Genomic DNA, 13,836 nt, shown 5'->3' on the forward strand with positions numbered 1-13,836 from the left:
CTTCATGGGTAGTTTGGTGATCTCTTCTCCACCCCTACTGAGGGGAAGATTGCAAAGTGTACAGCATGAAAATGTGAGACCGGTGTCTGGAGAAACATTGCACAATGGGTTTCCATGTGTTTATATAAGTATATATGTTATGTTAAAGGAGATGTGTATTTACTATTCTTTTACTATGCCAAGCTCTATAATGATGTTATTTAATGTCAAATGGACATTCACTGCCTTGAATTAAAATAAGAAATACAGACATAAGTGCTATAGTTGCTTAGGAAAAAAAAAATCACTGTGGACTGAAATAGTTGCAGAAAACTTGGATGAGAAATGTTGAACTTGCACTGGGACTTCAAGCCAAGTCTTTGTCTTGGCCCCTGAGATTAAAAAAAAGAAAAGAAAAGAAAAAAAAGGATGTATCTGCACCCAGCAAAATGCTTGGTGCATATTAAGCGCTTAAAAATGTCTGTTTGATGATTAATTTTGCTACATTATGTGTGTGAATATTCAAATCTTTGGTTCATATTTTCTAAAAGTGGGGAAACAATGGAGAATAGGCTTAAACATCTCTATGATGTAATGAAGAATCCAGCTTTGCCAGTTATTCAGTTGTAATTATTGGAAATCTAATTGAGGTCCAAACTGGCTATGCTCTGAAGGATTTATGAAATGTTTTAACAGAAGTGGCAGATTTCTGGAAAGGACTAAAGAACCAAAGAAGAGAGAACTTTGCTCATTCATCTTGATCTAACTGGGAATATTTTCCCTGGAAAATGAAGGTTGCAATTGGGATTATCTGTTCTTCAGAAAAAAATACTTGTCATGCTCAATAAGAAAGAAAAGGGGGCAATTAAATGATTGTGGAAAGGAAGCAGAGAGTAGACTAGTTTTTCAGTTGACCTTGAGGCTCTAGCCCTAGAATTGGTAGACTCTGTTTCAGCTTCCAATTATTCCTCCGTTGTCAAAGGAAAATGTCTTATTTACAGTCTTGAGGCAAACTCTTTCTCTTTCTAAATCAACAGATTGCTCAAAATACTGCCAACTGTTTTGTTTAGAAACCTCACTATTCTTCAAACGGTAAAAGTATGCTTCTATTTTCCAAAGTAGAAACATTTTATTTTCTGTTTTCTTTGATTTTGCAGTATAATTTTGATAACTTTGTGGTGGAGTTTGAACATTTTTTAAATTAGATTATGGATGTATAAATGACTGCCAGGAGATTTTGTTTAGAGTCCAATTTCCTATAGCTCATCACTTACTTGTAGAAACAGCTTTCAGTTCAGTCCATTAATTGAAATTCTTGAATGAATTTCCCCAAGAGTTTAACTCTATTGGACTAGAGGTTAGAGATTTTGAAATCATGTTGAAATTTTCCCCACTGAAAAAGCCAGGATCTGAATGTGAACCGAAACCAAGGGAGACTCAAATATTCAGTAAAATGAGCAGACATTGAAGGGCCTGGAGGTAACTATGGAACATAATATTCCAGCAGTCTTGTGAGAATTGATAATATTTAGGTAGCATATAACTCATAAAGGACAACATTGCTCTGATATCCCTCTTAATTTTAGAGTACAGGATAAAATGATGAGTGAGGATTGATGGATCTGTGGAAATATCTGTGATTAAAGATACTCTGTTAAAGGGATAAAAGCAAGTGAGGGTGGCAAGATGAATGATACTTTGCCTGGGCAAAAGCTTCATCAAATACATTTCCCCCAGTTGTTGATCTTGACAACCTGAAAAAATAGTGGACTTCACCTGACTTTCAATTCCAATGACTCTTTAGCAATTCCTAGTTTCAAGTCTGTGGTTTTTAAAAGGTCATCCAGATGCTTCTGTGAACCAGATAGTTTTAGAAGATCAGACCAAGTTAGCAGGAATACAAAACAGATTCAGTTGGCCTAAAGGGATTCCTGCTCTCTCCTGTGGCCACACCCTGACCCCTCCCTCGTGCATGTTGTACCCCACCCCCACCCCCTCCAGTAATGTTACAGTTGAATTTAGACTCTAGTTAATTCCTATTGGCTCTTCATATCCTGTTTGGCTTATCCTAAAACTGTCAACTGACAAAATTACTGAAATTAAAGAATCAGCATTGAGTCCTTGGGCACTGCCAGGGTTCTTCAATTTAGGGTAATACTGGAAATCATAGTCTGTAGATGGTTCACAAAACTGAGGCTTAACAGAGCCTGGAAATGATGGGTAACAGGTGAGGTACACCGATTCCCTTTGAAAGACAACTAATCTTTCTTTTTGCTTCTTTATGCAGATCACATTCACTGACAGAAACCAGTGAGTTCTCAATCACTTTAAAAAGTATACTAGTTCATTCTGTAGTCGGAGCTTTTCATTGTCACTGATTGAACTTCAAATGTTAATAAAAGAGAATAGTTGTGGTACTAGGTTTTGATGTTCATTTGGCTTAACAGTTATCTTAGGTGTGGTCTGAAATCCTTCCTTGGCCTTGAGGAAATCTGTTGAATTTTAGAATTAAGAAGAAAACTTTAGAAAAGTTTTCCATAGCTGCTGCTTCTCGAACTTTGGATAAAGAGGAAGATAAAGCAATACTACTTCTTCTGAGTTTTGTTTTTGTTTTATGTTTTTCTGTGAGAAGAATGGATAAGAAGTATTTCTTCAGGCCATATCGGCCTGTGTTTTTTTTTTTTTCTTCCCTCCTTGGGATGATCTTAGGAAATGACAGCTCCCAGACTATTGAGACCTACTTCTTGACTTCCAGTTTGACACAGGGCTGACTCCACCCCTGCTAATTATTTAGATATGAGGTGTTGCTGTGCCAGTAAGTATTATGTAACTTCATTTCCTCACTTCTGATGTGTTGTCTAACCCAGTGCCGTTTTCTGTGGAGCACATAATCTGTCTTTAGGACTTTTCCCCCTGAGGCCTCCCCTCAAGCTTTAGTGTTATAAACCTATTGGAGGCTCCAGGTTCCAGGACAGAGTTCATTCTACCAGCTTTGCCAAACTACAGACCCTCTTCCATGATATTTGTCTCTACATGAGCAAAAGGACTGGGGCCATCATCAGAGCTACTCCTGTACATGCTGTTCCCTCCTGGAATTTGCTCTTTTTTTCTTTATTTTCTAGCCAGTTATTTGATCATCTAGTTGGCTGATTCGATTTGCTTTATTATTTTTTTTTTTCTACTGAAGTTTTGAGATGCATACGTATCTACTGAATTGGAATGAAACAAAGAACAGGGGCTTCTTGAGTAATCATGGACAAAGGACTCATGAATAAAACAAATGGAATATAGAGTTCTAACTATATTCTTTCCTTCTTTAATAATACTGTTAGTATGACTGTCTTAGAAACATCAAAACCATGAACTTCTAGTTGCCCGAGCTGAGTCATCCTTGATTCTTCTCTTTATTCCCTGTGGCTGGGGCAACTATACGATTTATAGTTCAAACTGGGATAATGTTGAGAATAAAAGAGGTATTAATTGTATGGAGCACTGAGACATGAGAAATCAGTTTAACCCCAGGTGAATGGGAAATATATGACTACCCTACCTATAAGCAAATCAGCAAGATTTGTTGGCTTTACCTTCCAAATATGTTGAATGAGCTTATTTGTCTCATCTCCACTGCTGTCATCTATTCAAGCCATCTCCATGTCTACTCTGTACTATTAAAAACTCCTAATTGATCTGCTTTGATTCTTGCCCTCTTAGGGTTCACTTTTTGCACAGCGGCCAAAGTGATCTTTACAGACAAATTTGATCACATAATTCACTTGCTCCAAAACCTCCCAAGGTTTCACAGTGTCCTAAGAAGAAAATCCACTGCTTCTGTGGCCAACAGTGCCTTACCTGTCTCTTGTAGGTCATCCAATATCAATATTCCTAGGACTCACTCTACTAGGCTGCCTTCCTAGTCCTTCAAATACAAAGCTCACGCCTGCTTCAGGGACTTCGCATTTGTTCTTCTCTCTGATTGAAATGCTTGCCTGGGGACCTGAGGGTCTTAACTTTCTGACTCTTTCTTTTCATTCAGATCTCAGAAAAATGTCACTTCCTCTGAGTACTCTAACTGATTCTGATGCCGTCTTCACCCTTTCTCCAGTCACTCCCTCATATTATGTTTCTTAATAGCACTTCTCAATATCTGAAATTATCTTATTCTGTTTTTTTAAATTGTGGTAAAATACGCATGACATAAAATCCACCATTTTAAGTGTACAGTTCAGTGGCAGTAAATGCAGTCACACTGTTGTGCAACCGTCATCACCGTCTGTCTCCAGAACTTTTTTCCATCTCCCCAAAGTGAAACTCATACCCATTAAACAATAACTCCTTATACCTCCCTGTCCCATCCCCTGGAACCCACCATTTTGTTTTGAGTCTTTGTGAGTTTAACTACTCATACAAATGGAATCACACAGTAGTTGTCCTATTGTGATTGGCTTATTTCAATTAGCATAATGTTCTCAAGATTCATCCCTGTCAGAATTTCTTCCCTTTTTAAGTCTGAATAATATTCCATGGTGTGTGTGTGTATACCACATTTTGTTTATCCATTTGTTCACTGAGGGACACTTGGTTTGCTTTTCCCTTTGGTCTGTTGTGAATAATGCTGCTCTTAACATGGGCATGCAGATATCTGTTAAAAAAAAGTCCCTGCTTTCAGGTCTTTTGGGTATATATTCAGAAGTAGAATTGTTGGACCACATGGTAATTCCATGTTTAAGTTTTTCAGGAACTACCATACAGTTTTCTATAGTGGCTGTACCATTTTAAGTTCCCGTTAGCAGTGAACGGCGTTTTAATTTCTCTGCATCCTCACCAATGCTGATTTTCTGTGTGGGGTTGGTTAGTTTATTTTTTTGTTAATAGTTGTCCTAATGGATGTGAGGTGGTATCTCATTGTAGTTTTGATTTGCATTTCCCTAATGATTAGTGATGTTGAGCGTTTTTTCATATGCTTATTGCCCATTTGTATATCTTTTTTAGAGAAATGTCTATTTAAGTCCTTTGCCATTTTTAAATCAGTTTTTTGGTTGTTGAGTTACATACAGTTCTTTATATATTCCAGATATATCCTTATAAGGTATATGGTTTGCAAATAGTTTCTTCTATTCTGTTTTTCCTTTTTACTTTATTGATAGTGTCCTTCAATGCATAAAAGTTTTTAATTTTGAGATAGTCCAAACTGTTTTCTTTTGTTGCCTATGCTTTTGATATTATATACAAGAAATAATTGCCAGATCAGATGCCATGAAGTTTCCCCTATGTTTTCTTCTAAAAGTTGTGTAGTTTCAGCTTATTAAAATCTTTGATCCATTTATAATTAATTTTTGTATATGGTGTGTAGTACCTGTTCTAGTTTTTGATTTCTATTACTCTAATAAAATGTAAGTTCAGTGAGCTCATAGGTCATGCTCGGCTTGCTCTGCATTGTATCCCCTGTCCTTCCATCAGCGCTTGGCACACAGTAAATGTGGATGAATGAACAAAAGAAGATATTCAAGCAAAGTTTCAAAGGCAGATATATGTTGACTTAGTAGAATCATAGAACCTTGTGCCAGCATGAGAGTTCACTTATTTAATTTATATTGGTCACCTTCTAGGTCAACTATCTTCTACTGCTCCTGTTTCTTTTGTGACTACATAGCCTAGAAATTATACTCCTGGAAGCATGGTTAGTCAGACCTAATTCATATCAGTCCACTAAGACTGGGATAAAACATAATGCAAGTAATGTAATGTAACAAACACAGCATTGAAAAGTCTTTTGTCCAAAGAAGAACTGGGGAAGTGAGCTTCAGAATAGATCTTTCTTTTAGTCTTAAACTTTCGTATAAGGTATCTTTTTGCTTTAACTTTGGCTTGTTTCTTTATTTAACCTGGAGAAATCCAGTCCTCTTTATGATTCTTAACCTATTCTGTGACCAATAGTTGAGGAAATGGGCCTAAAAACTTCAACAGCCCCCCCGCCAATAATTTATTGGAGGGTAGAGAAGACTCCTCTCCACCATCCCTCCTATTACCTAAAAAAAAAAAAAAAAATCTGCTTCTACCATTTGTAAAAGAATCTGCTGATGGAGATAGATCTGATCAAAGGAAGACAAATCATAGTTTCTTTGTCGACAGAGGTTGAAGGCACTGAAGGGTGGATCTAGGGTTGGTTAGCCTGGGACAGTGGAAAACAGCCTCATCTCAGTTTGGGGTGGGGTAATCACTCTGCTTGACTGTGGAGGGGGGCCTGGGAACTTGAACACATAGCAAAGAAGGGTTTCTCTTGAGAAGCCTGACAAGAGAGGGATTTGACAAGACCAACAACATTTGTATTTTTTAGTTCTTTGCGAAAGCAGCAACTGAGGAATTCCTCCTGGATCCTAAAGCTTGAGGTCATGTGAATGCAGTGGCTTCTAGGCACCTTAAATAGGTTCCATTTCTCTTTTTGAGGAAAGAATGAGACTTGGATGATATGTTTTAAATTCAGGTCACCAAAAGAACAGAATCTTGCATACACCTCTGGCTCCTGTGGCATGGGGGACCGGCTCCTGTGGCATGGGGGACCAGCTCCTGTATCAGGAAAGCCTTAGTGAATGTTTTAATTGAGCCAGCGTGTCTTGCCTAGAACTTTTCTCTCTCACCATTTTTTTTTTTAATATGAGATTTATTTTTCAATGCTACAGATTATAGTAAAAGAAAACAAAATAAATTCTCGGGTGGATTTAAGAGTATTTCTTAAAGCTTCCATCATTCAGATGTATGTCTGCTATCTCTGTTATTTCTTTGTCCAGTCTTTACCTCTAGGCATGAGTGTTGATGATAGTCTAAGCAAGAGACCTCCTCACTAGGCAGGAAAAATTCAACAGAAGTAAATTAACCACTGGAGGAAGAACTTGCTTTGACTACTCTCTTTTCCCCCTTTTTAGGGAGCAGAATTTCTCTTCTCATAAGAATTATTGCAGACTCATATCCAAACATTGCTCTCAGGTTTTGGCATTGGTGAATATGCCAAAAGATTTCCCCCATTTCTTTGCACTGCCTTTTTCAGCATCATTTGTATTATGTCTCTACCTTTTGTACTGTACTATTATAAGTAGAGAAGAGCAAATGAAAAACGCTAATGATTGTCATAATTGAGTTCATTATTTAAACAAGTATTAGATCAGCTATTAGGTTTTTAAGTATTAAGCCTATAATTGGGAGGTGATTTTGTGCTCTTAAAAAGCTTTCCTGTAAACTTGGATTTGAAATTTATAGGAGGGAAAGGAATAGCATAACGTGAGAGAAAATATTAGAAAAATGTAGTGTGGTTGCCAGATGATTTTGTCTCCCTTTGCATACCTAGTATAGATTTTGATGAAAGGTCGGCTTTTGGGCGGAAAATGTACTATGTGCTCATACTTAAGCCATAAATCTCTTAAATTTGGAGTTCAGTTTAAAAACACCCTGGGAATACTGATGTATATTCTTGTATGTATCTTTTGAAACACACACTCAAGCACACACGCAATGAGAATAAAACATTCTCCAAGTAACAGTCAGCAGTGTGGGAAGAATTCAGATTAGAAGATAAAAATTTAAGAAATCACATAAATGCTGTGGCTATTAACATAATTTAAATGTCCTAGATATTTTAATGACGGAGGTAATCTGCTGAGGCTCCAGTACACGAAAGATACTTCTATACTGGTTTCTCTACTCTTTATCTGGCCATTGTCCTACAGAAAAATAATATTTTAAACATACAATATTTTAAACACATGAGACATTCTCTGTCTTACACTGAAACTCTGGGAGACAAACCAAAGTTCTTAATGGCTGAATAAAATTGTATTTGTAAAAGATGATTTGGGTTTGTAGCTATAAAAATTTTGTTCGGACTCAGATAAACAAAAACTCACCCCTTTGTTTTGTTTTGAGGGTGGGAGGAGAGAGATGTTATTAAAAGATAAAGGTATGTCAAAAGATAAAACCTGCTACATTTGGCATGTACTGCAGAGAAATGTTTAGTTGGACTTTGGGGTGTATCAAGTAAGCATTTTTCTACTTTCTGTATCCCCTTTAGAAATGAAATCTCTCTTCTGCTAACGGAAAGATTAGATGGAAGAAATGGTCTCTACCATTGTGAAAGTTGTAGAAATTGTAGCATTGCGTTTTCTACCCAAAGAGACGATTCCGATTAGATCATGTCAGTCATATCAGATCATAACAGGTTCAAAACAGATCAAATTGTTGTTTCACTTTATAATCTCCATTAATTAAAAAAACCTACAAGGTAAATTCCCAGTGCCTGGAATTTAGAAGACACTCAACAAAATATTTATTGAGGCAATAGAATCTACTAGTTATGAGCATTGATTCTGGATCCAGATTGTGAGAGTTTAAATTTCAGCTCTACCACTTAGCCATGAGTGATTTTGGGAAAGTGTCTTTTTCTTTCTTTCTTTTTTCTTTTTTGCTTTAGTTTCCTCATCTGTAAAATGAGGATAATATTAGCACTTATTCTCAAAGGGTTTTTGCAGGGATTAAATGGAAAAAAAAATCACAATAGAACACGGTGGACCCATAGTTACTATTAAGTGTTAACTGTTCTTTTTGGTCAGTGAATAAATAACACAAATTGTTCTTAGAGGCTGTATTTTAAAATTATAATGGATATTCATCAGAATTCAAATGAAATGTTCCACTGTGATGAGTTTATGACTGGTTATTTCTATACATGATGTAGTTACTGTCGGAGCCCACATCAAAAGACCATATGAGCTCATGAGCTCTATGAAAATTGGAATCTGCTCTTGGTTCTGTTCCTAACTTGCTGAGGAAAAATTATTTAACCTTTCTCAGACTCGGGTTTTTTCCTCACCTGTGAAATAAGAAAAGCAATACATGCTCTATCTATTTTAAATGGATTTTTAAAATTATAAAATTAATGTGACAATAATTGTGAAGGTAATTTGAAAAGTTAAATTGATTAAATAATTGCAAAGTTAGTTTAATTCTAGAAATAGAAGTAGTACGTGGGGGAAGGTTTTAATGCTAAGAGCAAATAGACCGTTTGTGAAAATTTAGGAGGCTGCTTTTTCATGAACTAGGGTTGTATAAACTACTCTTCATGAACATTAATATGTGAAGAGGCCAGTTTTTCTTTTCTGTCACCTTACACATTTTATAATATAAGGGTGTTATGTATGAATGTATAGTCATACAAAGTAGGAATTGTTGTTTTATAAATAATGAAATTTAAGGCCAAAGAAATTCAGCAATATACTAGGTCCACACTGAATAATGTGTACATTTTAGAATTTTATAAATTTCACATTTGTGGCAAATCAAATAAGCCATAAGAGTAGCACGCATTCTTCTCTCCCATGTCTGTTGTTCCTTTTTCTATATTTTCCCTCCTCTCCTTGCCCAGAGGGTAACTCAATCTAATACATGATTATGTAGTAGGAAAGAACTATTATATGTAGGAAAGTAGTGTAGGAGGCAGAGTGTAAAGATGGCCCACAAGCTGTGTCCCCTCTGGTGTATGTCTTTATATAATTCCCTTCCTTCAAATGTGGGCCTGGATTAGGCATGTGATGGAGCTTCAAGAAAGAGAGATTATCCTTGGTGAGCCTGACCTCATCAGGTGAGTCTTTCAAAGGGACCGCACTTATCCTAGCGAATGAGATTCAGAGTGAGTGGGAATTTTTGACACAAGGGAAAATCTCCATTGCTTGATTTGAAGATTGATAGGGTCACATGGCAAGGAATGTAGCTGGTCTCTTAAGATCTGAGAACAACCTCAAGCTGACAGCCAGCAAGGAACTGGGGACTCAGTCCTACAACTGCAAGGAATTGAATTCTGCCACAATTTCATATCTTGGAAGAGGAGCTGAGCTCCAGATGAGGACATAGCCTGGCCAACACCTTGATGTTAGCCTGTGAGACCTGAGCAGTAAAACCTATGTCTTTGTGCTTGGACTTCTGACCTATAGAACTAAGAACTAATAAATAACTGTTTTAAGCTGCGTTTGTGGTGATTTTGTGATGCAGCGGTAGAAAATTTATGTAGAGAGATTCAGGGATTGGCTTTACCATTAGTGCACCCCTAGTTTCACTTTCTGTAAGCAGCTTCTGCAAAAAGTGAATGGCTTAGACCAGAGTAACCAGTATTCCAGACAGGAATATTGGTTTTAAATCATGGATTTAGTAACAACATGCTATGAAACCTTATCAAGTCACTGTTGACTCCAAGTCCATAGACCTATAAGAAATAATGAATAATTTGAAATTAATTGAAAATACACATTTTTATAAAGTTTATTTAAAATTCTTGCTCTTTTTTAATGTCAGTTTCTTATCTGCCCTTGTGACAGGGATGAAGGTGAGTGAGAGTAGATGAGAAATGCAAACTTCGAGTTTGCAGATTTGGAAACTTGTCTATGTATCTGTGCATGTGTGTGTGAGAGAGAGAGTTGAGATCAGAGATTTGAATGTTTCTGGATGTGTGAGACTGACAGTTTGCCTAGGCTTCTGTTATTTGGAGGAAAGGGTATGGCTCCTGGAGAGCTGAGTTTGGAGAGAAGGGCGGTTGCAGATGATGACATGACATTGGAAATAATACAGTCTGACTCAGTGGACTACACTTGACCCTGTAGAGAGAAAGGCTATAGTTGCAATTTAAGGAATTGTTTTCAAGAAAAATTTGTGAAACATGCACATAAGCCGGGCTGCATGGATCTCCTGGGGCCAAAGTGAACTCGAGTGGAGGGTTTAGTGTCCTCCCCTCTTCCTTGTGAAGCATGGCATTGCTCTGATGATATGAAGGCCTTAGGTGCTCCTGGATGTCCCCAGAGGGACTCTGACAAAGCACTGCCAGGGAAAACTGAAACCATTCACTGAGGGAGGGAACTGAAGAGGGTAACTGATTATTTGGGTGTGAGTGAGGGAGTAGAGATAGTAAATTTGGAACATGTTGATTTTGAAGTCCCTGGGATATAGAAGCAGAGGTTTTAAAATACGAATTGGGAACTTAGAATGAGGTTTGTGTTGAAGGTATGGATTATGACAATCAGCATATTGGTGCCAGTTGAATTCATAGGTGTGGATGAGGTCATCTTGAGGGAGTATATGAGATAATAAGAAAAAGCTCTGGAGACAGGCAGGCAACACGGGACAATACCAGTAAGTTGTCAGAATTTGGAAGAGAACTGAAACAAAGTGATACCGTGGCTACTGAGAGAGAAACAGGTTTTATAGCTTTATAAATTTTCTTCCATGCTTTATAATACTGGTTGCATCGCCTTAGAGGAATTTAATGACCAATCACTAAAAATAAATTTCTTCTCAGAAATCAACCACATTTGATGCTGATCCACAATCTAGAAAGAAGTTACCAAGCATTTCCTCTTTTGTAATTAAACAATCGTTACTTGCTCATTTAAGAAAGTACTTTAAGTTTTAATTTACTGTATGTAAAAGATAGCTTATGCAATGACTTTGAGCCAAAATACCAGTGAATATTTGTCAATTAATGAAAACAGAACACAGAGTAAAAGCATCTCATTAAGCTATGTTCATATGTTTTGCCGCTTCTGAAATCACTAGTGTCAAATTAATTGAAGTTTCTTTAAACTGTTGGTTTTGAGGAAAGACCTAATCAAGTCAGCCAACAGTAATTCTCTAGGTTGGTTATTAATGAATTTAATAATTTATCTAATGTTGAATAATTCCTTCTATGGTCGATGGATCCATAGTAATTATCTAGGATTAGAAGAACGTGCAATGTTTTCATATATATTAAATAGCTCAGAAAGTTAACACATGAATCTGGATTAATATAATGGAGGAATTTAAAATTCATTGAAGCTTCATTTCTGTAAGAATTTCACTTTTAAGCTTTCTCCTTTTGAGAGGTTACCATTTCATATTATTTTTTCCCAGAGACTTTGATGCTGCCCTGAACGCCTATTTATATCTTCAGGGCCTTCAGAAAAGCTGTCTTATCTAAATAATGTCCTTACTAGCCCATGAGGATACTTATGGGGATGAGAAGTTCTCTTTTTATTCCTTCTGCTTTGTATATTGTGTAACAATAAAACTGCTGGCTAATTCTGTGGAAGAAAGAATTGGTGAAAGTTGTTTGACTCCCTTCCTTTGGGGAGTTAGACTATTGTTTAAATGTGATGGGAGATTGAGTCCTGGAGTGTTCCTGGCCAATACACACTCCTAGGTGGGGTGTCAAACCTTAGCAAAAGGAAAATTTGGGAGACTTAGGAGAAGAGCATTAGATTTTATTGAGGAAGGTACCTGGAAAACCCTAAGGAAACCTTAGGAAGCAGAAAAAATACAGCTCTCTGAACTATCATGTCAAGAATAAGACTTTGCTGAAATCCAGGACAAAGTGATTTTCAAAAAGGTTACACATATTTTGCAGTGAAAATGTTAGTTTATTTTAAAAATTAGTTTTTGTTACTAATGCCTTAAATCTCTCGGAATTACACCGCTCACAAAACCTAAAGAAAATCGGGAGACTCGTAACTTTAAACTTCTTCATTTTCCTTCTTCTATTTCTCCACGTAGGTCTTTTGGATTTTTTCAGAATAAGCCAGATTGTACCAGACATGCTCAAATATATAGAAGTAAGAAAATCAGAGCTTAGATGATTTTTTTAAATGATTTAAATTTTTCTTGTTGTAAAAAAATTTTGGGGGGTGGGGAGATAATTTGATTGATTGATTGATTTTGACAGAAGTACTGGGGATTGAACCCAGGACCTCATGCATGCTAAGCACGTGCTCTGCCACTAAGCTTACCCCTTCCCACCCACCCTGCAGCTTAGGTAATTTTTAATAAAACAACACCAGGCAAAATTCACTTCTCTTTTGAAATATACAGTTCAAATTACTTGAATTTACCAAGGCAAACTTTAGTGGTATCGTCACAAAGAGGTGATCCAATGCAGTCTAACGAGGACAGATTTCTGCAAGTTGAGGGCCGGGTACTATTTGGCAGGTCGCTCAGCTGCTCTGAATCTGTTTGGTTAAGTACAAAATAAAAGGACTGTGCTGGGGATCAAGTGAAGATGTTTTTGGAAATGTTTTGTAAACTGTAACATTTATGTACAAAACCACGCAACTGAAATGTTATCATTAGTGATAATAATCAGAAAACAGTAGTCTCATTTATAGCTCATGTGGGTGTTCTTGGTGTTTTGGCCTGTACTTAATCTTAACCTGCAAGCATAAAAACAAAAGCCTCCATTGGTTATTGACTATAAAACACACACATAGATATATCCATCCATCCATCCATCTACACATATGTGTGCTTATGATACATTAATTAGGGTAGCTAAGCTGCTGCAGCAAATAGACATCAAAATAATGGTTAAATAAACAGTCTTAAGTGTTTGCATCTGGTTGGCAGCTCTGTTCCTTATAGTCAATTAGGAACAGAGCTGAAATGGCCATTGTAGCTATGAGAAGTGGGAGACTGTCTAATCTGGTTACACTGATTTCCACCCAAGCAAGCGAGCTGGATTGTACACACATTGCTTCCGCCCAGATGCCAGTGGCAGGAGCTTGGACACGCGACCACATTAACGGTAAGGGAGCCTGGGGATGGATAGTGTCTAGCTTGGCATCTGCATCCCACCTGGAACTTTATTACTGTCAGAAGAACAGCTGCTTTTGGTAAACAGCTAGCATGTCCACCATGATGGGCACTGCTTTTTGCTTATTTCTCCCTTAATGGAATACCTTCCAAATTGAATGCTTTGCATATTAAATAAATATCATGTAAACAGTACTTTTGTGTCAAACATACAGTAAGTATTCAAATGATAGCTGCTGTTATTACACAAATAGTTCATTTAAT

The 13,836-nt window shown here is 37.0% G+C and overlaps 1 protein-coding gene across 1 annotated transcript in view; it reads left to right on the forward strand.

Moving 5' to 3' along the window:
- Nucleotides 1–13,836, forward strand: part of TAFA2 (TAFA chemokine like family member 2) — a 439,356-nt gene that overhangs the window by 138,678 nt on the left and 286,842 nt on the right. The gene's annotated exons all lie outside the window — the stretch shown is intronic.

This window comes from Camelus ferus, chromosome 12 (genome assembly GCF_009834535.1).
Source record: "Camelus ferus isolate YT-003-E chromosome 12, BCGSAC_Cfer_1.0, whole genome shotgun sequence".
Taxonomy (NCBI): Eukaryota; Metazoa; Chordata; class Mammalia; order Artiodactyla; family Camelidae; genus Camelus; species Camelus ferus.